At 46.1% G+C, this 27,877-nt stretch overlaps 1 protein-coding gene across 1 annotated transcript in view; it reads right to left on the bottom strand.

Annotated features, from left to right (window-relative positions):
• LOC143905691 (uncharacterized) overlaps positions 1-27,877 on the bottom strand; it is a 262,762-nt gene that overhangs the window by 175,482 nt on the left and 59,403 nt on the right. The window lies entirely within an intron of this gene.

Here is a 27,877-nt window from a genome sequence, read left to right as displayed (position 1 = left end):
CGCCGACAATCTCTCGCGTAAAATCAGTCCGCGGATCCACCGCGGCGCCCGCTATTACCGCTCGTATCTCCGTCATCGCTCATAAAAATCGTCCATCCGCGAAATGGATTCCTGCGCGAGGGTAAGCGGAACCGAGAGCGAGAAGTAAGAAATCCGCGGAAATAAGAATCGCCGCTCATATATGTCGGGTGAGATGGGCACGGAGAACGAAGGGGGGGCCGATGGGGGGCGAGTTGCACACGAGCTGTGCATCATCCGCGAGTTGCCACACCGTTCCGACGGAATACCTTGGCTAAAAGCATCGAATTTCCTCTCAATTCCTCCACGAACGTTCACTCCTCTTCGATACCTCTGCTTTTCCAAAAATTCGACGTTCTTTCTGAATTTCCGCGAAGACGACACTCCCGCGTGTAACGCGCTCTCTCGTACGCGCGCGACAAGACGAGGGAGGAGGCAACGGGAGCAACGGGGAACGGGAACGAGGAGGAACAGGAAGGGTGAGAGGAAACGTCGAGGGAGGAGGGGCTCGCGAAGGGGCTTACTAGAGCGTTGAAAATTGAAAATTCAAAATGGCCGATATTTCCGGCCGACGGGACCGAAACAAAAAGTCGCCCGGCGTTCATTATGACATGCATCGCTGTACGCGCCGCTGTGATTTGCACTGTTTCGTTGCAGAACGCAACGTGGATATCGGCAAATGCGACTACATGGGGACGGGCGAGAGCGTGAGCACCTACATGTGTATGTATACAATGTATACATATATCTGCATACGTATTCCGAATCGTATCGAACGACGGTCAACGTGGAAGCCGAGTAGCACTGATATCCTGGAACATCGATACTATATAGAAAAGATTTTGGTCCAGGACTGTATTCGGAAAGTTATAATGGGAGCTTTCCAGCAAGCGACACAAGTCGACACAAGTATCGTTTTATCTTTGTTACTCATTATTAAAAAAGAAAGATAGGACGATGCTTGTGTCGACTTGTGTCGCTTGCTGGGAAGCTCCCAATATAGATCAACATATTTTGCATTTTTCGCGCGCAAATAACGACAGCGCGGCTCATCCTTTATCACGCATATAAGACTAAACTATAAAAAAGATAAAAAAATAATATTATTAATTTATTAATTTTTGTGATCTTTATTAAATATTTTTATTTAAAACGTGTGTTATTATCTTTCTCTTCCAACACATAGTGGCGTTTATACCATGACGTTCATCATTACCTTCCGCTTCTGAGTACTCAAAACCACTGTGTCACGAACGCATTTACCTATCCGAATGATAGCAATCAAGAATAGCGGAATGTAGCGCGTTATAATCGCATCCAGGGAACTCTTACTAGCTGTTTCAATTAACGTGATTTCTTCGCTTCCGCTCGTCCTCGGACGAGCCGTCTCTATTCGGATGGGTGTATCTCGTCATCGCTTGCCGAGCAAGACAAGCATATTCGCGGCCATTTTTCTCGGGAGCTTTTCTATGGAATCTCCGGTGTCCACGCACGGTCGATTAGCCGATCGAGAGGCAGGTTGGCTTTTCATCATACAAGATAAAAGCGCGCACCATCATCCATTCCTATTCGGGCGAACGAGCGAACGAACGAACGAACGAGCCGCCTCCCACCCTCTCTCGTTTCTTCCTCTCCTCTTTTGCTCTCTTTTCACCGGTGTCCCCGTGATTTTTGCACAATGTGCGGCCGGGCCGGTCGGCATTGTTTTAAAATTATCAACGCGTCGCACAATCGGCCGTCGCCTCGCGTGGATGGACAAAAGACGAGAGCGGTGTTCGTTGGCCGTTGATGCCGATGCAGTCGCGTGCATGCACACGCTATGTATCCGATCTCCCCCTCTCTCTCTCTCTCTCTCTCTCTCTCTCTTTTTCTTTTTCTCTGATCTTTCCCACTCTCTCTCTCTCCCTCTCGTCGAGTCCACTCCTCTTCCTCCTCTTCCTCCGCCAACCATCTTTTCTAACGTGTCGCGAGTGTGTCTCTGCGATTGCGGCGTGTACGGACGCTGACACGCTGCCTCGAGCGGAAGCGCATAAAGAAGTGTTTAATATCGACGAGCCCGTCTCCCTCTCGCTTCCCTCAGCAACGCGGCGCGTCTCAACTCTCCGTCACTCTTTCACTCCCTCTCTCTCTCCCTCTCTCTCTCTCTCTCTCTCTCCCCCTCCCTCCCTCCCTTCCGACGCTCTTGTGAATCTTTACAGAGACACACGGGGGTACACAGTACGCCGAGTTGCACACTGCGACACGATACCATTCGCTCGGCTGACCGTCTCTGCCATCCAACCGCGTTCAACCTCATCCTCCTCTTCCTCCTGCTCCACCTCCGTCGCGTACTCTTCCTCGTGTCGGGTGCACCTACTTCTAATACACCCCTGGTCCCTGCGTGCGTGGTACGTGAGGACAAGAGTACATATGTACGGTAAACGCACGACGACATCCACACGCCGAATAACTTCCAGCTCCTCTTCCTTCTCCCGCGCGTCTCCATCATACGCTGCGATACGCATTCACGCGCGCGTAAGCGCTCCTCCTCCGCACACATACACACATTCCGTGTAAGTGTGCGCAACGACACCACCGGCGGCCGCCCCTGTTGTCCTCATCCGACGACGAACCCTTTCTCTCGCCGAGCTCTCTTCTTCGCGTTTACGCAGGCGCACGTGTGTGCGTGTTTGCGCGCTTGTACGAAACGTGATACAAAACGCCGTCCTCCTCGCTGTTTTGCGTGAGTATCTCCGGCTAAATGGGGCTTTCCACTCGGCGGAATTGAAAAGCCGTCATGTGTGTATACGTATATGTACGCATGTGTATACGTATGCATTCACGGTCGTATGTTTGTGTGCGTCCACCGCGTGTCACCAACGCACTCGTTGTCACGAATAAGCCGGGGAGTTGTTATACGACGTGCACTCCGATTACGGCCGTGCAGTTTCGAGATCGTAAAATAATCTATAAATATCTCTGTAGCATAATAGAGTAGAACAAAATGCCACTTCAAATCAAATTGTGGGCTAAGCGAGACAGAAAATTGTGAAAGTCGTAATGATGTGTGAAAATGTCAAAAAGGGAGAAGAACTATGTACTAAAAATAGATAATAATATGAAGTTCCGATAAAAAGAAAGAAAAAGATTAGAGAATTAGCGAATGCTTGTTTATATATATAATTGAGTCTACAGACTCAAAAATTATCGATATAAATATATCGCTTTTCCGACGTGAAATTATTACAAAGCGAGCACGTAAATTTGAAAATGTACTTCGTCATTTCGCACTGTTGTTCATTGTGTGCATCACCTCTAATTATACTGCTCTAATTGAATTAAATCACTCAATGTACAAATTTTTAATCTGCAAAGGATTTAAAATCTGCAAAATTATTTTAAACTTGTAGATTTTTTTAACACAAATTTGGCAACATTATACAAATTTAGAACATTAAAGTTATGACTCTCAAGGCGGATATCATTTGTAAGTGATCGATTTAAACCGACGATATGTCAACCAAATATTGGCGTATACGAAGTACAGGCGCGTGACACGTGCGGCACTCCACACGCGAAAGCGAGAGCGGCAGGTGGCGGAAGCAAATCAACGGCCGTCGAAACCTCGATGAGCGAAATTCGGGAGAGGAAAAGAGGAGGAGGCGGCGCGGCGGCGAGCACACATCGCGGCAAAACGCGCGAGCATTAGTCGAGCGATTACGTATTTAAATGCGGTTCCGGTGATCAGCTGCTGCCCACTTTTCGACAATAATCTCCGGCCGCCGGCTACCACGCGATTTCTCGCTGCAGCAACGAACGAAAACCGAAACAAAACGCGTGGAGCAATTATGCGCCTCGACTGATTACGGCTGCCGTGCCGATTAAATAACAAATTCGCTCGATTGGAAACAGCTATGTATATTTTTTTTTTCAATACCAACTGTCATTTGCTTCGGCAAATTTCGTGTATGCATTTGTTGTTTTATATTTGCATGAAAAATAAAAAAAATTTCGATGTTTAACTTTCTAAAATAATTTTTTTGCGTTCAGCAGAAAATTTTTCAAGTGTGTAAACGAGATAATTCTTTTATTGTAATGCAATTAATTACAGCAGAAAGGATTAAGATCTCCCGTACACGGTTACGACAGTGCGCCCGGGTAAAGGGTAAATCATTCAAGCGATTTGATTTAATTGAAATTGACGTCGATTGTTCCCCCCCCCTTGTCTCGAGAATCTTAAATTCAACGCGATGGGATCCGAAAGAAATTTTTTTCGGGCGGCACAGTTCACGTTATAAATAGACACGTATCTGTCGCCGCATCGCTCGAGATGATATCACCCCGACATTAATTCATCCGTTCGAAGGGTACGATGTCTATACGCATGCAGGGATCCATCCACGTGCAACGCCCCATTATTCGTAAAAGTGCAGAACCACTCTAAACAAACGTACGCGCGATATCACGTAGTCTCATTATACCTTATATAATACCTTGTAACACCGGCTTGTTAATACCTATACAAAGAGCGACGTAAAGTTTTCCATGATATATGTATAATATGCAATCGTTTGTAATGTAAATCGTCCAGGCTCCTTAGACGGTTTCTCGTAAGTGCTGGTCTACCAACCTTGCTTTAAAAGGTATTTAAGCTCTAAGCCGTAAGAAATTGACCAATCACAGTCGAGTATTCTCCTTACATTCCATTGTGATTGGTCAATTTCTTACGGGCTTAGAGCTTAAATATCCTTTAAAACAAGGTTGTAGACCAGCACTTTAGTCGTTCAAAAGCAGCTGTAATTCTCTATTTCCGAATCCGACTGACAAATGTTCGTCAATCTATCCTCTCGCGACAAATCGTTACGTTGCGTTAACAGTTAAGGATTCGAAAGACTTGCACATTAGTATATATGCATTAAATAAATAGACGATGGACAGCGCATCGATATATACTTTCAAAATCAATATGTTCTTCAGCCATTTTCGGTCAATTTGTACAGGTAAGTATGAGATATTCAGATCGACAGAGCTATGGTATGTGCAAACGGGAGTTGCTCGACTTACTATCATCATATCTATAACAAGTGCGATTCTTCCTCGGATTCTTCCTAACCGGATGAGAGAAGGAGAGAACATTTTACGCTAGAGAAAAGAGAGTCAGATAGAAAATCGATTTCCGTTCAGGAGATGAATCGTGCTATTATTTTCTAAGATGAACCGTTGCGCGCTTCGAGTCGAAGTATAAGACGATTCTCTCGCGTTGTCTACTATTTGATATCAAATTTGTAGAAGTGGAGTAAATAACGCGCGAAATAACCAATGCGAAAGATACGGAGATCTTTCGGATCTTGTTCAGGATCTATTTTAAATTAATAAAGATAAGTAAGCTTTGATGTTGCTCTTCTTATGTTTGCTCATTTTTAAAGCGATATAAAATGTTTATTAATCGTACTACTGCAAATTAATTTGAGAAAATTACATAGAGTAATCCGTAATCTTGCGTATATATAATGTAATGAATTGTAAATAATATGTGATACGACAGACAAACGTAAATTTAAAAAGTTCACTAACAATAAGTATACAACACCCAGATCGACTAACGAGTTAAAAGTAGGATCAATAAAGCCGAAATAAGAGACCGAATTTTGTTAAATAAGTATGAGCTCGCGTGTATATAAGCCTCTCAAGTTATACTTAAACAATTCCGAAGTCGTGGGAGCAACTTGTACACGTTCCCAGCATGAAACTAACGAATCCGTCGGCGCGAGGAGAAACAGCCGGCCGGCCAATAAGCGAACAAGAAAGACGAGAGAAACGCAGAAGCGAGAGCCGGTAGCGTGTCCGACGAGCGTTTAAATGTTGCTGCCTCGAGACAGGCGGTAAGGACCCCTGGAACGAGCTAATTATGAAATTATGATAATATCCGCGTGGTCGCCGTTCCGCGCCGGCGATCGTCGTCGATGCCGCAACGACCGCTTTAGCGTTCATTTTCGCCTTCGCAAACTGGAAAAGGGAATTGCGACTGGGGAAACTGAAGAATCACCGTGGCTCTCGCGCGTGGAGAATCGCTCGCGATGAACGCGAGGCCGGAATCCGTATAAAGCGCCACGTCTTGATAACATTTTGCCTGGAATTGCGGGAGAATTATTTAAACGGAAGGCCGACTATCTTCGCTCATCGATCGTCCTCCCCCCCCCCCGTTCCTCATCTACCGGCCTGTGAAGCTCGACGTTTTAATTACGCTCGCGAAAACTCGAGTCTCATCATCGCTTTATTTATTCCGAGACGGATATATCTGCGACGATCGCGCGCGAATTATCAGATATCGTCTGTGAAAATCGTAACGTTGCGATGCAACAATATAATAACAATGCTATTTATAAAATATTGCCTGACTAGGTTTCATCAGATTCCTGAATTAAGAGCGGGAAAATAAGGCTGAGAGTGGGAGAAAACTCGGACGTTTCCGTCATAACGTCTGGAACGTGACGTTTTATGGAAAATTCATACACAAACGGCGCATTCCGCGACGGAATTATTTAAATTATTTTGCTCACGGATAAAAATAACAACAAGGACGCGAATCGCGGATGCGTTCGCGTGACCGCCGGTCTCGGTTGGCTAGCTCCACACCGCGCCATCCTGACTTCTTCAACCTCTACCATTCGCCTTTCCACCACCCACTCGGTGATCCTCCGGCCTCGGCTTTCTCGTTGTTTCAGGCCATTCTCCAGTTCGCCATTCTGGCTACCTTACCTCGACCGCCATCTCTTCGCGTCATGAGCGTCGCGACTCCACGCTTTTTGCAGGAAAAAGAGACAGTTGAAAATGTGAACGCGTTAAAATGAACTGTTCCTGAAAAATTCGTAAAAAAAAAGAACCGAAACGGCAGTCGAAATAGCAATAAAGTTACATATTTCTTCGATCGATAAAGGCGATACCACAAAATTGTTATTGGATATGTTTGCATTAAGAACGAATGAGAAATGACAAATATATTCTTGATGTTGATTTTGTGCTAAAATATTTTATGATACAACGATAAATCTGAGCGGTAAATTATTCGCGGAATATTCTACCGTCGGAAGATCCGTCAATAAAATCTTTCCACTCCGACTTTCGCGAAAATAAGAATTTTTTCTTGACAGTCGCGCACAATCAAACTATTTTCGTTTTGCTGCATTCGGATAGACATTATCGGTGCCGCTTTGACCGAGAGCGGGATTCGATATGTATCGCGCGGGGAAGGGGCGAGACTGTCGCGAGAGGGAGATTTCGTGCGCGCGGGGGTTGGCCTAACCGGAAAGGTTTAACAAAACCTAAAGTATGTTGCGAGCTTCTCGAGTACTTCCCGAGTGCCTCCTCGCCCTCTACCCGGGGAGAAAGATGACTTATCGATGATGCAAACACGCGGAAACGGACATGCACCGCACGCTCAACAGCCCTCGTCTCCCTCCACCCTCGCGCGCCTTCTCTCCGCCGTATACCTTCTCTCCATTCCTCTCCTTCTCTCTCTCTCTCTCTTTCTCTCTCCCTCCGCACATTATGTAAAGCGCGACGGTTTATTTCGGCACGAGAGCCACGTCTAGGTTTATCAGATCGCGTGCTCACGAACCACCAGGCCGAGTTGTACGATGTAGGCCAGCTCGGCCCTGGCTGACCACGCCGTCGTCGTCGTTCTCGTCGAGCGTTGTTGTTGCCGTCAGTCGTGCTCACCTTAGACGATTAGGTGCCCAAAGGGCATTTTTCAAACGTCCCTTCGTAAAACGTGCCACGCGTTGACCGCGAATGATCGAAGAGCATCGTCAATCCGAGCCGACTTCGCCCAAGGCTCGTAAGTTTAAAAAAAAAAAACACCCGACGTTTGTCGCAGACTCATGTACAAAGGGATTACGTATAATAAAAAAAGTGAAGTATACGGAGATTCTAAAGTCTTAAATTTAAATAATCGCTGTATTATTCGAATCGTTATTTTTGACGGGATGCGAAATAAAACACGTGAGCGAGCGCAATTTCCTGGAGTTCAAGACGAACGTTACTAATAACGCATAATATCGAGAGAAAAACTGAGAAGAGATAAAAAGAACCGAGACCTTTTACGAGAGAGAAGCCGCAATAAACTAAACCACGTTGTTGCGGTTGGAAGAACCAACAAACGCGTTTTTACAGCCGGCGCTTTGTATATCCGTTCCGCCGCGAAATCGTTCGCGCTGCCTATCATTTCCATATTATTACAGCTCTTCACCTGTTCCCGGATGCCCTGTAGGGTCTCGTGGCACGGCCTACGGCAGTACTTCGTTCGCCTAGTCGGTGGTGCCTCGAGGCTGCTCCGATTTTGCGGTCAGATTATCTTAATCGCTTTCTGACGTACGATGACCGCTTAATAACAACAAAGCAAGCGGCCGTACATTACCCTGGGATTTCCACGTATTGCACGAGAGCCTTTATATCTTCAATTCTTCCACGTTTAATTAATAATGAGATTATCAATTCAGGGTACCGCGATAAAATCTGCCAAAATATGAGAACACAGAAAATACTGTTTTTCCCTTCACAATAAGATACAGTAACAATGAGAAAATGCTGTATACATTGTCGCTCAGCTCGAGCGGATTGACGGCGTGCGATAAACAAAAGCGACACGCGATAAAAATATGCGCGGAGCGCGGAGCTCGAGTTTCCATATTTTCCAACGCGCGACAACGCGTCGCGGCGCCTTGTCCGTTTCCATTATCAGACGAGGGAAAAAGGTATTCGCACGATCCTGTTGCGTCGCAAAATCGGGAACGCGTTGCGACGCGACAGTTACATATTATTCGCGCGCGCAACCTTTCATTACACGTCTTTCCATTCTACTCCACGGACATATTATTGGCACGTGTTTCCATTAGCTTTATCGTACGTCCCTATCGGCCATATAGGTAAGTCTTTCTTTTTATTTCCACCCGCCCGCCGTCATCCGTCATGCGACGCACGTCGAAGCGCGATCGCCGATTGTTGCCCGGTATGTTTTATGTAAATGCGTTAATATGGGAGAAGGCGGCGGAAAGCGCGACTGTGGCCGACAGGCACGTCTCAACATTTCAGAAAATTCGTTTGAGGATTTCCTTCGCGACGAATTATATGTATAGTGAAACCAAGTAAAAATTCTTACAGGCTAGAATTTCCTATATTATTCCATACACGATTATTCCATATCCGAATATTACAGGTCTGATAAATTTAATTGAGAATGGCGATCGATCGAATCTTACGGATATACTCGCAGTCCTATATTCTCGTCAAAAACGCGAATAATGGACCGCGCTTTTAGCGTCGAAAGGATATATATCGATATTTCCGTATCGGTCAGCCGGCGGCGGCGGCGCAGACGCGCGAGGTGAATAAAAAGGCGCTTCGCCACCGCCGAAGAGAGAAAAGGGTGGACCTTATTTAAATAATAACGTCGGTGGCTGCGACTTTTAAGAGCTGCCTGTCCCATTCCGCCTTACATGGCATGACAAGATTAGATAAAATGCCCTTGTGTGCGCGGAGGGGCCCGCCGCGCCGCGCGCCTCCCCGAGCGGATCGGCGCGTTTCGCTTATATCACTTCGAAAAGGCACTTTATTCCTTATTCAAATTAGTTAAGGCTGCTTTGAATACAAGCGGGGCGTGCGTGCCAGCGCGCTCAAATATCGGCCGGCGGCATTAAAATACAAAAGGATTTTCGGAATGAGCGGATTCAGGACGCGCCAACGACGGCTTCCGGAGGAAATCTGCCAGCTCGCTTTCACCCCGGCCGGCGCCGGCGCGGGCGCTCGGACCGCGACAGCACAATCACGATTATTTATTACTTCGCGCACAATTAAAATCTAATTACTCTCTTCGAGCGGTATCATTAGCGTATCATTAGAGCGGTTTGGAATAAACGTTGGAATAAAACTGACATTCGAGATAATCGACGAAAGATCCGCGTATCATTGCGTGTAACGTAATGGTGGAAAATTGTACTTAAAAAGAATGTTCTCATAGAAAATAATACAGCGTATTAAACACTCTTTGTAAGAATATTATTTAGTTATCTTGAAAAAGATATTGCATTGTTCTCCCTCACAACGATTCTTTTTTCCTAATCGTTTTTAAATAATCTTTACGAAATCTCTTCTCTTTTTTAATTGCATAATAAAAACTGCTTATTATTTATGAGCGTAAAATAATTTCGAAATATATATCACAAATATAAAACATGAATAATTCTCTTTATAAAGATATTAAAGTAGCTTGTAATCCATAAATTAACTCTCCAATTACCCATGGTCACTCGGCGATATTTTCCAGCAGAATACATAAGAAACAGGCCAAAAAGCTAATTAAAATTCCTGCATTTTCTCTCTTTCAACTTTATATATTCACGAGCATTATTACCGCGCGAAGTGTCCTTCAAGGTCTGTCAGGCTCACGACACGCAACAGGATTTTGGATCGTGTCGGTGAAAAACGCGGGAGAGAGAGAGAGAGAGGGATACAACGGAGCCTTGACCTCGATGGCGGACGATTTTCCCAAGAGGGGTGAAGCTCAATCGGCGATCTGCAACGAAATTCGCAAGTCTCTGCGAAAGAGGCCTGTGGTCCCCCTCTTAACGAGGCCCTCGGCCGCGCGAGAGTTACTACATAGATTAGGAAGAATGCGCGCGCGTTGCATGCCACGGCTTAAACGCGGGGAAACGCTCCTATATCAGATAGCATTCGGCTTCGAACCGCGTGCGTGCACCGTGCCGTTCCTTTTCGTACTGCTTTCGGAAACGGCCGGTATTATATATAGTAATTTTCTAATTGCTTCATTTCAATCGGCGCCCGCCGTTCCCTCCCCGAATGCAACCGGAACCGCGTTTGCCGCCCGTCGCAAATCCTGTTTCCGTCCGTCACGCGGCACGAAGAAATTTCCTCTTCAAGAACCCGACATCTCTCTCATACAGAAAGATTATTAAATAATTATAACGATAATGAGATCGACAAGAGTAATATAATTTAATAAACGGCGAGACACCAAAGATATTAAAGCGCATTCGTCGTTATGATCAAAGAGTTCGTCTTTCATTAATGTTATACAATCATATACCCGTTCCGCTCTGTTCCACTCGATGGTCGTACATGTTACACTTGTGCGCTTGTGATCTGTTGTATGCGCTTCGTATCCTGTTATACCGCGCACGAATACAGACATCATATATTTTCTCGTGTGTTTCACGAAAGCACGTATTCTGTTCTTAATTACTATATGGTGCAACGAAGTCTACGTTCAGCGATATTTTTTTTTTTCAAACATCGTGTAAGATGCGCACTTTGTCTCTAACTTGGTTTCCTAAGTTTATATCCATTCACTTTCTCTTTTATGAAAGTAAATGTAAAAAACCGTATGTATATATAATGGAAGCTGAGATTCTTAAAGAATCAATTTTAAATCACGGGAATGAAAATAACGGCTATCCACCGGGATTTTGATTTCAACGTTCTTCTTCTATCCTGCCCGCTGTCAGTGTTGACGACACGTCAATATAATTGACGCGTAAAGAGAAAAAGGGCGTTGGCAGCGAATGCAAGCGAAGGGCCCGTGCAAAGAACTTTATTTTGCACGCTTAAGGAGCCAATCGGCGCCTCGACTCGCGGCGACGGCGGTACACGGCTGTCGGATTGCTTGAATTATGGATGGGCCAGCCTCTTTGTCGGGAGCCGATATGCTCGCAAGCCGGATTGCGAGTTGGGTGATCACACACGACTGATAATTCGCGCAACCTCGGGGCTTAAGACCCGGCGGGGTTGATAGGAGAGAAGGTCTATGTCGCGTGGGCCAGCGGGGGAATGTCTGTCGGGCGTGGGTGATGCGGGAGTAACGATCGGGCCAGGGAGGCAAGAAAGGCAGAGGAGCTCCACGTACCGTGGGAGATTTTCGAGAACGATTGTCCGGAGTGCCACTCTCGCTCATTCCCGACGAGCGGCAACGAGAGAGAGAGAGAGAGAGAAAGAGAGAAAGAGAGAGAGAGAGAGAGAGAGAGAGAGAGAGAGAGAGAGAGAGAGAGAGAGAGAGAGAGAGAGAGAGAGAGAGGAGCCTGCTCGCTCTCTGCTTCTGAGAAATGTCACTTACGAACTAGCCCTGTCTACTTGACGCTACCGAGTCGAACATACCGAGCTAACGCGAACGCTGCCGCCGCCGCGCCGAGTCCAAATTGTCCTCCCGGGAGATATCGTCGCTCGCGTGATGCCATTACTCTGCTACGCTGCTAAACGTGAAATCGAAACACGTTTCTGTTAACCTTCACAGTCCCAAGAGAAGCTACGGAAGGTTACTCACGTAAAGAAATACATATAAAATAAATTGTAACATTTAACGTTGCATTTGACTTCGTTATTTTACGAGAAAGGTCGGTAGTCCTGATGAAAACGTTAAATATGCACGTGGATTTTACGAATTCATTTAATCACCTAATAAATAGTGCTCAAACTCTGCTTAAAGCCATTTGTATAAGGGCGTTTGAAAGCTTGTGTTTCTAAACTGCATCTTTGCATGGATCTTGTCGTAGCGGCGATTACGATCGTCCGACACGTTGATGCATATAACGTTCCGTATAGGTGAAGAGCGCCATGACACCAGGAAAAATTGTATTTACCATGTAGCTATCTCGGCTCATCTTATCTGTATATACGTACACCGTTCTAACGTTATAGCATTCGCTGATGGGCGAAATGTTCGCCACAAATTATCGACGGCCTTGACACCACCTCGTACAGTGACAAATAACGACGCGATCGATTCGCGTTATTTCTTGGAATCGCGCATTAAACATGCACGCAAGGAACAGAAGCCATTCGTGCTATACGGGAATTATTAATTATAATTATCGAATTATCCTTTATATATCGTAAAACTTAATTATACATTCCGAGACTTATTTCTTATTATTTATTGATCAATTATGCAATAAACTGTAAAAGTGTGTATATCACCTCAATTCTCTAGTAATAAACGCTTGATGGTGTTCTCATTATATGTGCAGCGTTTTAATTACTTCTTGCAATTTGAAGTATCTTTTATGCAAACCGCGATAATCAGTTTGAATCTCCAAACCGGATATTCAAGAAATTTATTTTATCCTATTTATTTATTTTATCAAAAATTTTTATAAATGATCTCTACGCTCTCATGTGTATTATACTCGTGAAAATATCAACGCCGCGTGCTTTCAAAACACGAAGCACTGACTCGAAGAGATGTAACACAGGATACCTCATATTTTTCAACAGAAATCGACCGCTTCGCTCGCGACGTAATTATTTGCAACTAAACGCAAAATAAGCGGATATGCTATTTTCGTGTGCGCAAACGGACGTGCTGCGCGCGAAGTAATGTGAATGAAATCACGCGAGATCTCTTCGTTAGTTCGCGCCAAGCAACGTTTGCCGCCATTCACCAATTTAGCAACGTTTGCGCTGTTAAGACGGAGCGTCGCGGCTTGTGCAATTACGGCAATTAATAATTGCGCGTCCGTTGTGTGGAAATCGTCCCTCGCGCGAGGTACCTCGGCGGTACGACCGAGAATGAAGAAATAAGGGGATCGGGAGGGGCGGAGTAGGATCAGAAGCTGATTCCAGAAGCTAATTTTCAATCTCTAATTCGCCTGTTTACTCTCGCGATCTCTTCTCTTTCTTTTTTAATTGTTTTACGCAAGCATTATTAAGCGACTAAGAGCCGCGCGCGCGAGCCTCATGGAAATTTATGTTAATCCGCGACCGGTAATTACGCTCGTAATCAATTCTCGAGACTATCGCGTCTCGCGGTCTCCGCCTGGGCGAGACTCTTTCGCCGGCATTTTTTTTTCTAAACGTAAGCATCACTGTGCACTATTATCCGGTTTAAATGCAAACGTGCAATAATTAATTCCTGGATAAAAAAGAAATAGTTTTCAAATCTATGTGAAGTTTATTAATATTTAATGAGTGCGTGTATAATCGGCATGATTAATGCCTTGCGAGCAATCGTTCTTCTAAACCATATGAGGAAAAAGTCTCGTATCAAAAATTAATTTCTTAAGAACATGTGCATCACAAATCTAAAATCTACGATTTTAATAATCTATATTATCACATCATATTGCAAATTATGTGTTTGAATTTATACATACGTTTTTTAAATTGATTTATGATATGTTTATTTTCATTTTCTAATAGCGTTTTTCATTGGCAGAACTGGTGCGCACTCAGTGCACATTAAGGCCGTTGTACACTGATTTAATCTCTAATATTTAAAGTAAAATGCAAATATTTTGACTGATAAAATACCTAGTACATATTTTACCAAATAGTGCAATAAAGAATATTGAGGATTTCATGATTTAACCCGTTTATTAAACATACACATTACGTTGATTTGTGTACAACGGCTTTAATGTGCACCGAGTGCGCACCAGTTCTGCCAAAGAAAAACGCTATAAGTTAATGCTCGTTCAAGCAACTATATTGTCCTCGATATCGAAAATACCGGAATTCCAGAAAGAAAGCGGACGCGAGAGCATTAGCAATTGGCAGAGTCGTGGTACGTTGCCACGACTTGACAGCGCTGGCTGCAACGAGGGACAAAAAGCTGCGGCAATTTGCCAATCAAAGATCACGGAGGCGCGAAACGCATCGCATACCGCGTCGACAAATGCGCCTCGGCCGGGCCGAGACAAAAGGTGCTAACTCAAGAAGGCAGCGGGTTAAATCGGTTCCCCACGAGTTCCGATCCCTAGCCACCGTCGGTGGTGGCGACGACCCTCTGCCTCCGCAACTATCGTATATTTTCTTCATTGCGGCTCTCGTCGCGCGGCTCAACCGCGCGGTATTCGCGGAATGAAGGCATTCAGGGTCTTAAGTCCCGTGTTCTCGCAGACAAAAAAGACGGCGCCTGAGAGCAAGGGATTCTGACTCACTCGAAGGGATTTCCGTCGATCTCCGTCGATATCCTCAGGAACGACGCATCCGCAAAAATAGTCGTCAATTATCACGCTCGTGTTGTAAAGGGAAAAAAACTCGCCGAATTATTCGAGAATGAAGGAAAGAAGTGTCAGGTGCAAACGCTTTCGATTGAAGAGGAAAGGAATCTGCCTGGTACGCACTCGCGTGCGCCGGTCCCAATCGAAATCCGTATATATTTAAATTAAAAGCGACACGACCGCGACGACGGCGAGATAAGCGCGCCTGGCTGCAAACGTATATAAGACGCAAACGCACTTGGCGCGTTTACGCGTGCACGCACGTTGGGCAAGGTGGATGGTACGCAGAAGAGGGAAGAGACAACGCACGCACACGATCGTACCAACGATAAACCGTCTCGGAAACAGCTCCTTCGCGAAAATTCATGCCGCCGCGGTCACGTGCGAACCTCGGTGCGAACGCGGCAGTTAATTGAACGATTGACGCTTTCGTGGATCGCGCTCAATCGCAATTCGGCACGGTGGGTAGCGTGGAATGCGAAAGAGGGAAATAAATCGACGGCTCGTGAAACAGCTCGTTAAGGATTGTTCGGCGAATTAAGCGGCAAGAAACGAATTATGATTCCGTCGCTATTTCTTAAGGCCAAAACACTCGCTGTCCGTAAATTCCAAAGTATTATATATTAATCTGTTATTTTTTCATAAACGTATATTCTTCGTGTAAGTAAAAAAATAATTAATATAAGTATGTTCACGTATCTCGGAACACCGCGGGATTTTTTTGGGCTCCAAGCTCGTGATAAAAACGAGCGACGTGACGCGCCGCGGTTGGCTCGGATCGCAGCTCGCCGGCCGGAGGAGGAAGTGCTCCTCTCCGGGGTGGTGAGTGGCCGCGGGGCACTCTTTCGAAAAGTCTCTAGCGCATACACACACCGTCCTCGTCGCCGTCCGCGTCCGTCCGTTCTCTCCCCAAGCGCAAGTGCCGAGAAGCAACGACCGGGAACGGAGGCAGCAGCGGCTTCGGGTTCAACCGAAGTTAGCATCTGCTCTGTGGGCCTCGTAATATGCGTGCTCGATATCACGGCGCGGGATCTCAGATGCGTGTCGGCGATATCACGCACTCGTGCACGCGTCTCCTCACCGGCTCGGCTTGGCGCGGCGCGGCGCGTCGCTCTTGCCTCTTTCTCTCCTTCTCACATTCTGTCTCTTCCGCTATCCTCACGTATACGAACGAAATCGTTGGCTCTTGCTACCGCGGCCGGCCGATTCGCGCGCTAGTTCGTCCAGGAAGTGACGGCAAAGGAGAGAAGAAGCTACGTCGAGAGAGACGGCGATGGAAACCGCCGCGGAACTCGTGGCGAGGATCATTCGATATATTTATTTATTATTTTTTTTTTCAAGCGAGAAGCAAAGGAGTAACGCGGGCCGGTCGATCGATAAATCACGAAAGGACGACGGGCCCCCCGATCGTTGCTTTCGACAGCGGGAAGTGCGTCCGTGTGCGTTAATTAGTAACGGTTTTACCGAAGGGCCCGCTGCCGACGACGCGACGGCCGGTCAGTACTGTAGGTTCCCCCGACCCCTTCGCCCTACTTCCGCCGCGAATACATTACCGGGGTGGCCGTTTTTTTGTCGCGACGTTTCATTAAGGAACACACGGCACACCATCACTTCCTCCTTTCCCCCGTTCGCCCCCTTTCGACTCCATCGGAACCCTCTCTCCCCCTCGTTCTGTCCAAGCTGGACGCCGGACAATCGCCGATTCGCGTACTCGCAAACCGCGACTAATCCGCTTCCTCGCGAACGGTCGTTCTCTAGTTTGAAAAAGGGAATATTAGCTTTTAACTTAACGCGATTAAAATCTAATCACCCAAGAGCGATTTTATTCTTATGCTTTGTAAAAGGTCCCGCGCCGAGATAATATCTCTATATGCTAACGATATCTATGCTCACTAGCGAGGCTTAAACGATATGCGGGTTAAACATTTAGAGTGCTCTCTATCAAACATATCTTAATAGTTAGCGGGGATAAATTTTCCGTAGGCAAATTGTGGCGGCGAGCGCAATTTGCCAGCGCCAGCGCTTCGATATCGCTGTCGATGTGGCCGTAAAAATATATATAAAAATAGAGAGACAGAAAGATGAAGACCGGCTACCGTGCACGCAAAGCAGCCACGTAGTGATCTAAACGCTCGATCAATTCCACTTAGACCGTCATATTTCTTCCGACGGTTTATCCGCCACCGATCTTCCTGGCCTGCTACATTTAGTCCCTCGCATTTATCACGTTGTTTCTACATCTTGTCCGTCACTCTTCTCCTCGAGCACATTTTACAATGTGTAGATTCATGACGGTAAATCAACATTGTCAAACATCCGCGGGTCTCGAGTTAAATTTTGGCTCGGAAGATCGAGCGCTAATTATTTAGACTAATGGCTTCTGTTCGCCGCTCTGAGAGATAACAAAATTACTCTCACATTGTTGAATTAAAAGAAACAATGCTGTTCGGTATCTGATAGACATCGTCGATCTCACGCATGAAGTATCGTCAAATTTTCGCTGGCAAAATGGTTTCTAAATTCACCGGAACGCTAGCGGTTTCCAGCACGATTAATACGAACAACGCTCACAGATTCTGCGTTCTGACTTTGAAACAAAGTGATAATTAAATCTGTGGAGTAAACAAAAATATAATCGTGACGTTCGTTCTATTACTCGTTGACTACTAACTTCGTACGATCAGCTTCGAAATCCCTCGCGAGAGGTCTCGGCAGATTGGACGAGCGCGAGGAGGCAGGAGTGCCGGGACCAGCAGCCAATCTGGTCGTTCGTCCTCCTCGAGTTACTCGTGTTTCGAATCTCTTTGGTCGGTATGCACTTACGGTTCCGTGTACGCTCTCTACGCGCCGTGTACACACACGCGCAGCGAAATATCTCACGTGGCGCGGTATGCGGCAGAAGCGAGCGGAGCGCGCGGCATTCCACCCCGCGCGATATAGGAGTGGACCGCGCTCTGTGCAGCGCGCTCCGTTCCCCTGTTATTAGGGACAATTTCCAATTGGCCGCGGGGCTACCATCGCACGAAGTAGTGCGAGCGAGAGATACGCATACGCGCGCACGTCCGCGCACACAGTGTACACACGCGTGCAGAAGCGAGGGCCCCGCGATCGGGGGCTCCGGGTTGCAACATCTCGGAAAGCGGAACTCTAGCAGGGACGACAGCATCCCAGGAACCTCACCCTGCATGCGACGATTAGTAACGGCGAGAGGACTGCGGGTGCGAAGTGGCGACTGAACGCTTGAACAAAGCTTTCGGATAGATCTAACGTCTTCACCTAATCATGCTTAATTCTAATCAGATTAAACCGTTGTGATTTAGAATTTCTAAAGTAAAAAATATTGCGTTAAAATGAATATTAGAAAAAAAGAACATTTTCTGCATTCAATAAAATTAGTATTATTATTATGACGCATTACGTTCTTACACTTTTACATACACGGAAAAATAATTTTGTTGCACCATCAAAATATAGAACACTCAAGCTGATTGCTAAAATGTCAAATTTTTTTTACAGCATTATTACCATACTTCAGCGACCTACACTATAATTATTTTGATAGTGCAACAAAATTATTATTAACAATTAAAGGAATTTAAATCGACCGTAACTGGCAATATATAACGTATTTACCAATATGAACATTGAAAAACTGTGAGCCAACTTGGTTTGTCGGATTCACACAGCACTTTTTTCAGATCAATATCGAGACATTATTAATTTTGACCATGGTTTTGGTCAGTTGATGTAATTTCTAAATTAAATAGTTTTTAAATTTTATTGCAAAAAATATTACCCCAGCCAGGGTTCGAACCTGGAACCTCCCGTATACCGTGCGGGTGTCGTGCCAATTCGACTGAAAATTATTATTTTCAGATCTGTATCTAGTTAAATTTTTTAGACACTTCAGCAAAACGTTCTTTCCGTGTACGTTTAGCGAAGTTCAGTATTGCTATAGTGGAATTTTATCATAGCTTCGAGGCATCACATTATAGATATCTCATATTTTAACGCGTTTTTTATATTCATTGTCAATATTGCATATGTTCTTTTTTTATAACAGACAAATAAAATAAAATATGATATTTTCAGGATTTCCCTGAATTTTCCCCGAGCCATTTTTATCAAAGTCCGCTCAAAGTTCCTCCCGCTGAAATCTTTTTATCGCTACCATCGTCAATCTCTTGGCGAGTACTTCCAAACCACACTGTACATTCGTGTATAACGTGCAGACCGTCGCCCCCTCTCCCCCGCCCTTCTTTCTTGGGCGCTCCATCGCGGGCATATTTTATGATAAGCAGCGTTGCATTTTTGCCACGAGACCCCGCGGACCGCCGCGGGGCACCGAGGCACTTCTAACTTCCAACCGTACACGATCTTGCGGAGGCGCGGGAGGGCATGGAGGAGGAGGGAGGGTGAAAAGGATAAGCGTGCGTCCCGCAAAAAGGAGGAGAGTGAGGTATCGGGCGACGGGATACACACGTGTGTACACGAGAGGAGGCAGATACGGGCCCGTGAGAAGGGAGGCTCGGACGTATAATCATTGTGATTATCTTGTATTAGGTATTGACTACGGATTTGCATAATGGTACCTACCTAAGGCACCCTTGGCATCGCATCGCATCGCATCGCTCGCTCGCGTCGTCGTAGAAACGAGCGCACTACCCCCGTGGCTCCGTTCGCCCTGCTCCTCCCACCGAGACCGATCGCTCCTTCCCCCGCCCCGTCTCGTCGCCCTGACCTTTTTTTCCCACCACGATTCGCATTTTATCGCCGTGCGGACTCCGCACGTATGAACAATCAAATGTTCTCGATCGCGAATTAACGTTTCCTTCGCGGAACGCCATCCCCGAATTTTCAGGTTAAACTGCACGAGATATACAGATATGCGCGCGGTCGTGTACTGATTAATTCATCTCTCGATAATTATCCATGTTACTGACAATGAGCAATCGTTGATAGCACGCGAATGATGATGTATGCGCGTCGGAGTGATAATAGCTATACGCGCAGACTGACGCCCAGGAGTGATATACCTACAACGATGAAACGTAAATGGATACGTGCGAATGTCTCTCCTCCGCGATAAAAACGTTTTCGTAACTCGCGAAGCGTCGAGGTTTGATTTGGCGAGAGAAACCTGGCCGCGGGAGAAGCTCCATATTAAACAGCGAGGGACGCACGGTGAGGATAACGAAGGGTTCGCGATAATGACGGAGATAGCGTAATGGACAATATGAGTGCTGACTTGGACGGCCCACACGAATAATTCGACAACCAACGACTTTAGCGGCGTTTAAGGTAATACGCGGAGTTCGTTTTCGCGTACCTGATGTTTAAATCCTTTATACACGGGGTATACACACGCTCGCGCTCGCAATACAGCGGAGATGTTAAATTTGAATACATCGCTGATCGATCGGTCTTTTAGATTCGCTATAACTATAGCCTTCGACGGCGGATCGAGTTTCGCGCAAAAGACGTACCGGCACACGTCGCGCGGAGGAAGCGAATGAGATGATCTCCCGCAACGATAGAAATTGTGCTAAGTAGTCATGTCCTGAGAGGAAACGTATTCCAATTTTGTTCTCCATTAACATATGAAATATTCTATATAATGCTTGTAGAAAAAATATAAAAATTTTCCAGTTCAAAAAATATAAAAAATTATAAAGGAAACTTTGTGTAGTTGATATCATATCTCTTATAAGTGTCTACCTATAGTCGTTCGCTGCAAGTTTTATATCGCCGATAGCACTTTACATAATCGCCATCAGTAATCATATACATATACTTTACATAATTGTACTCTTTATCGATATATAGTCGCAAGGTACCGTACTGCAAATCGTTACAAATTAAAACTCGTGGAGAATAATACGGGGAAGTATGCATCCGTTGTGGCGCGAAAAGTCGGGGACGACCGAGAGAAGGACTTCCGTATGAAGTCGTCTCGCCGCGGACAACGCATTCGATGACACGAATGGCGCGAGAAACGGGTGGGTTGACGGAAGGCGGGCTTCCGAGAGGAGAAACCAGGTGAGACACGGTTTTCTGACGACCGCGACGAGCGAGGCATGACGGGCCGGGGCGAGCCCCGAACGGGAGAGATAACGATCCCTTCGATCTGGATCACAAAACGCATCCAGGGTCGTGAACGCACAACCGTGCATACACGCACGCACGCGGCGGAATTACTCTCGTCTCTGGCGTTTTACGCTCATCGGGACCGTGGGCCCACGTGGAAACGTTGCGAGGCGAGCGAAGGAAAGAGAGAGAGAGAGAGAGAGACGGGGAAGGGAACTAAGATTTTAATCTAGCTCCGGACGAGGTCGGCATATGGGACCGTTCGTGAGACCACCGAGTCATTTGGCCGGCTCGGCGCTCGGCTCAGCTAATTAGCGGGCTTGCGCGAGCGTGAACCCAATTTCTGTGCGAGTCAGCGCGACAGACGGCAACGAGTTTGGAGGCGAACGTATTACACGTAAGAGGTCTGGTAAAACCGTAAATTGGTCGGTCGGATTATTTTCGATAATATGCGGGATAATATCGCGTGACGTTCTATTACTTACCCGCGTTCGGATTACCTGTAAACTTGGTTGTCACTTGGCAGAATTCGATAGTGGACAGAAATGACTGCGTCGCTCTCGCGACGAGTCGAGTCTCAATATTCTTAAAAGATTTTCAAGTGCGGCGGATACATCGATTTTCTCGTTAAAAGCTCACGAGAGAAAAATACGGTCCCTAAATGATATATCGTTTCGCTCGCAAATTGACAGGCAGCATTTCGTAACGCCTAGCGCTTGATAGCTCGCTTCCAGGAAACGTGGCGGGCATATTACGTAGGCGTACTTCGGCGAGCGGATTCCGCGGCGCACGGTGCGGTAGGCGTAGTCCGGGCTACGCGAATGGATTTTACAGCTCGAGTCACGGCGCATACCGATGGTATGGAGCGCGACGAGGCGCGCACCGGAGAACAAGAAAGAAGGGGGCGAAGTAGAAGAAGAAGGCGGAGGAGGCGGAAAGCCGGCGAACGGGTGGACGAAGTAGAGAGACAGAAGAGAGGAAGAGGGAAAGAGAGAAGAGTGCCGCGCGCGCGGAGGGTTCGCGGCAGGAATTATCGGGGTCTCTTCGTTGCCTACGGGGCACAACGGACCCTCGTGGAGTAGCTAAGCGACCATTACTCGGATGGTGAGCCAATGGAGTGGATCCCCACGCCCCCTTCGACTTACTCCGCACAGACGGCATGCAAATACGCGCGTGCGAGATGCACCAAAGGATGAACCTTCGCTCTATACTCGACTCCCTCGATTTCTCTCTTTTCTTTCTCTTTCTGTCTGTCCACTCCTTTCCGCGCTCCTCGCTCGCTTCGTTCCTCGCTGATCTTCGTTGCCTCCCGGACGTTTCCTCCTCCCGCGCGACTCCTCGCCGTCTCTCGCTAAGGAGTCAGTCTCGTCGCGAGGTAATATTTATCACGGACCCCGGCTGTCGCCTTTTTAGCCGGCCGAGGTTTGACCGTCACGGTCCGCGAATGTAAATATCGCGGTACGGTCGCCAGGAAGATATCGCTTTTCTGTATTGAGACTAGAGTATTCCAGGGTTCGACTTAACGATTGGCAAGTGCGAAATATGCAATCATCGTTGGAAAGTTTGAAGGATAAGAATCTCTCACGGAAGGAATATCTTAAGAACGAATTACGCGCAATGACTATGCGCTGTATACGAAACTAAACACTATCGTTCGCTCGTGCTACCGACCTTTCGCCAGAGTGCACTGTCCTTTGATGCCTAGCGTTTCGACTGTAACGCCTAGCGTAGCCCCGGTGAGGGCACGAGTTCAATTTTAAAAAAGCGCGAGCTGACACCACTAAACAATGGCCAGTGATAAATACGACGCATTCCCACAAACCATTATAATCTTATTGTTGGACTTGTTTCTCGTATGCAGGTGGCAGCAGCCACAGCGATGCATGCCACGGCTGCATTCGGCGGGGGACAGAAAGGGAGGAAGGGCGCGGCGGAGAGACGCGAGGGCACCGGTTAGAGAGATATAAACGGGTACGGAGAAGCCGGAGAAACCAGAACCAGAAGAGAAGAAACCGCCAACAGCCGTGTCTGCCGTTCGCCTCTTCTTCCTCGGCTCCTCCTTACTCTGCCCTCTCTTCGTTTCTCCTCTCTCTCTCTCTCTCTCTTTCTCTCTCTCGTCTCTCTGCCGTCTCTCCGCGGGCCCTCGACAACGGGGTACAGATGCCACCACCGAGATACTGATTATAAACTCCATTCCATTTGTAACGAGGTCCATCTATTTTGGCGCCCAACACTCGTTGCGCTCGGGCCTAGGTAGCGCCAGATTTTAATACGATATCCCCCACATTATCATTCGTTTCAGACCTACTCCCTCCGCCCCGACGAGAAGACTCCCCCCCCCGTCCTACAGAATAATACGCGATGCAAGGCGTAAGCTGTCTTCGCAGAGCGATACATGTGGAACATGTCGATATTGCTCGAGAGTGATCTTGGAACTGGACTACCAACCTCTTCGCCTTTCTCTTATTGATGCAATAATTAAAGTAACTATCATACATCGTATTAACTAGTAATCGATCCTGAACTATCTATAATTATCCTTTCTGCATACAATCAGATAAATATACACGATAAAAAAGTGCAAAATGATAGTATCGATAGACTAGAAATCCTAGTATGCGGTTGTAACGTTTTGCTTGGAACATTTTCCGAAATAAAATATGCGCACAAATCACGTTGGGTTTGTCGGAAGGTTGCGAGATTAGATATCGAGAAGATCCTTCTCGTTTTTCTCATCGGGGGTCGCAGGTGGAGGGATGTCACCCCGGCATTGTTTTAAGGAATTCTTAACGGGACTTTCCTTCGGAGTTCCCAGGTAACGGACGAGCCTATTTTATTTTACGAGCATGCTTCGTAGCGGCCCTCGTAATTTTTCGAGAAACACGAAGATTCAGCTAAAAAATTAAAATTCATGTGATTTTCTGATGAGTCTCTCGCTTACACGATACATAAATTTGCTTTACATTTTGACATGACATTTATACAAACATAAACAATGTTATACATAAATTTAAATCTATTGAAAACTTTTGTCCTTATTTTTAATTAATGTGAACACATGTTTTCCTTATTTATTCGCTTTTCATGTATAATAATAGGAAAACTTATTATTCAGTTTTCGCATATTTAATTTTGTTTTCTTTTTATTAGCCATATATATCCCATTAATATTATCTTTGAACATTACGAAACTGACAAAAAAAGTTTATCAAATTAAATATTACATATTTATTGTCTCGTCGAAATGAGCCCGCAAGTTGCGAAGCAGAAATTTCCCAGGATACATTCGAGAATCATTGCATCCTGGCGCAGGTAATAATTACAAACGTCGGACTCAGCGATGCATAACGATACACAAATCACGTTTTAGAAAAGAGCGAGATAGCGTCGACAGAGGAGAAGAGAGACGGGAGATAAATAATAGAGAAAGAGAGAGAGGGAGAGAAAGTCTTGCGTTAATGTCAAAAAGTCCCGACGTTTGTGCATCGTCGAGCTAAATCTTCTTGACGTTTTTTCCCTAAAAACACGACGCGAATCGTTGGCGCGGCCCCAGGTAAGGGGACCCTACTGACCCTTTTCGCCTTGGCGTCGATGCCGAGAAAATAAAGTTTCCACTTTATATCCACGGTGAGTATCGACGGGGCAGGTAGTTTCACGGCCTCCTAGAGACACACCCCGTATAATTGGTCGATAAAGATTCCAAAGATTACGAGTAAATATTAATCTTTATCCCCGAAACGTTTCTGGCTACTGGATACGTGCTTAGCGGGGTCAGAATCCTGATCCTTTCTGGACGATAAGAACCCACCCATGGGCGCCCGCTTTATTTTATAGAAAAGAAAATAATGTAATCGACATCGCGAGAGTATAATGAATTTCATCGAGAAGATTATTAAAATTAAAATTGTGAGAATTTGAAATCATCACATGTACATACTTATTACTTCCCAATGGTATTTTTGAACAAGGCGGAATAAACTTTCGCGCTTACCAAAATCATAACGTAGAAAATTACCAAATCGTAGAAAATTAAACATCAAGAAACATGAAGAAACCGCTGAATTGATTTCCTTACAGAAACAAGCGTCCGTGTTACGTCTTTATTGTTTGTTTTTTATTTCAAGACTTCGTAACCGAATACTTTATATCTTTCATCGTCCGATGAGCGCGCTCAGACGGAATATTCAGACGCTGAGAATCATTTAGAATGGATTTTTTTTCCATTGAATTTCTATACGAAAGTGTTGGAGAACGGCGCCGTAACAGCCGGAATAATTCTCTCGTTAGCGCGGGAAGCGACTGCAGCGTTTAAGCGAAAGGAGTAACAGACGAAACGCGAAGCACTTGCGCGATTGTACGAGCACGCTTCATGTTTATGTCGACTCGGGCAGAGATAGATGCACGCACACATGCGACCGCGCTTCGCGTGGGAATATATGAGAATCTACGATATATACCGTGGCGTCGGGGTGGCGGTCGGCGCCCCAAAACTGCGGGGGTCCTAAGAATCACTAACGTGCCCCCGGACAAATTATAATATATTAGACAGCCATCGTCTTCCGAGCACGCGAGTGCTACCGTCATGTGGACACCCGCGAAGAAACGCAGTGAGGACGTAAAGGGGATATTCCGGGAGTCCTCGAATTAATCCCGATAATCATTTAAATCCGAATATTACTTCGTCTCACGGACGTACGTTTTCGTATACGCTTCCGTCGGAAAGGCTGATAACAGTCACATTTATGTTTATAGAGAATCGGACCAAGATAGAGAAACTAAAGCAAGGCAGCTAATGGGCCCGAAAGGGTGATTTCCAACGCGGCGCGGCACCGTTCTTAAAATCGTCTGTAATTAAAAGACTTATTCGCCAGAAGTCGTAGGCGCATTCGTCTGGGAACCCGTCCGTGTTATTGACCTTCGGGCGGGCAGGTGTTGATTCGGTAATGGGCCGGTAATTAGGCTGCCGAGCGGTCTAGTCGCGTGAATGTGTGTGAGCTGGCTATAATGCGAACATTATACGTTCGTGCGTTCGTGCATTCTAACGAGTGCGTAGATACCACGGCGCATTCCAGTGCACGATGCGCCGATATAATCACGTCGCGAATATCCGTATACGTGTACGCAATACACAGGTGCGCGAGATCGCGCACGCACACGCGTCTCGACGATTACACTCGCATTCGCGTATCGCGTATTAAACGCGACTATGCCTTCGTTCGTTCGCGCTCTTTAACGCGCTAAGCGACTAATTATTTGCCCAACCAGTAATTACTTCGTTCCAGCCGGTCTTCGAGTCGCTGAGCAGTGCCCCGCTGCACGTGATTCCCTACTCCCTCCCCCCCCCCGCCTGCAGTTTTATCTCGCATTGCACCGCGGTCGTACATCCGCGCGCCGAGGTCGCGATTTTTCAATGTCGCGGATGGACGCGAACGATAACGGCCGAATCCTTCCTTCCCCGTCGCGACGTGTCCGACCTGAGAAAATACGGACTGCCTGAGATCGCGGAAACTCGCTCGCCTTAGCTTATCTGCTTTTAAGGGCGCATCGGTGGCTACGGCGAGCGCATACGTATATCAAAGACCGGCGCGGCGGTAAAATAAAGCGACGAAATAACGACGTGCGAAAATGTAACGAGCGCAATAGCGGAGGTGCGATGAAATTAATTAGATATCGACGACATTTACGGCTTAACGGTTCACATCTAACGTTATAAATTATCATGATTTAATCATTAAGAGTAAGAACAAAGGCATAAGTTACATATTTTGATTTCCCAAGCAATACATTAAATGTATATATGTATTTCGATCGTGGGAAGTCTGTATACCTGCACTCGCTTCAAATCATATTTGTGTAAATTAATTCTTTGTGTCTTTAAATCTTTTCTAAATAATATAGTCATATAGTAAAAGCCTGAAATTCAGTAAATGTATACACTTACAAGAGCTCTAATTTATATAAGTATGAGTGTAGTGAGACAGAGAGGTGAGGGACTGCGCAAAAAAAAAAATACTAATCTAATCCAACCCAATCTTTATCAGCGTGAGATAATGATATTGCTTATTAAAAGATGTAAATTTAAAAAATAAAATTTAGTAAATGTATACATTGACTAGTAAAGTTTATACATTTACTGCACGCTTTTACCGTGACATGTACAAAATTCAGCTACAACATTCGTCACTACACAAAAAGTCCAGGAAGCGCCTCTATCGAGGAGTTGTAATTGAATTTATGGCGATTAGCCACACACGCGGATTCGATTCCGCGTATACGATCGATCTGTCGATTCGTATAGCCGCGGCCGGTGGTAGCGGCGCGTTATCGAGGATAATGTGTCCCGACTAATTTAGAGACGCGATGCTCCCTTCTCTCCGGTCCGGTGGATCCTGTATGCGCCTATGCAGATGGCATTCTAACTGCCATCTAAAAAAAAAAAAAAAAAAAGTCGCGCTGGCTGTCCCGCTCCTTCCCGCTCTTTCGCGGAGCCTCACGCTAACGAGGTCCTGCCACGTCCTGCCCGAAGGACACGGGACTACGGCCTGTCAATTAAGGACACGACCATACCGGGCCACATTTCTACCTCCCGCATTTCCCCTTTCCGCGTATCCCGCTGCCTCCCCGCGAGGATCACCGTCTCATCCTCCATCTCTTTTCTCCTCATCCTGTCTCTATACCCCAATTTCTCGCTTTGGGCTCGTCTCATTCGGAAGTATGTGATGGCTCTTTCCTTTTCGATTTGCGTCGCGTCAACTATTATTTTTGGACGATAAAGAAAATTGACG

Source organism: Temnothorax americanus, unplaced genomic scaffold (assembly GCF_048541705.1).
Source record: "Temnothorax americanus isolate GAGA-0224 unplaced genomic scaffold, ASM4854170v1 Scaffold11, whole genome shotgun sequence".
Classification (NCBI taxonomy): Eukaryota; Metazoa; Arthropoda; class Insecta; order Hymenoptera; family Formicidae; genus Temnothorax; species Temnothorax americanus.
Note: the sequence above shows the minus strand (reverse complement) of the source record. Positions and strands in the feature narration are given on the sequence as shown.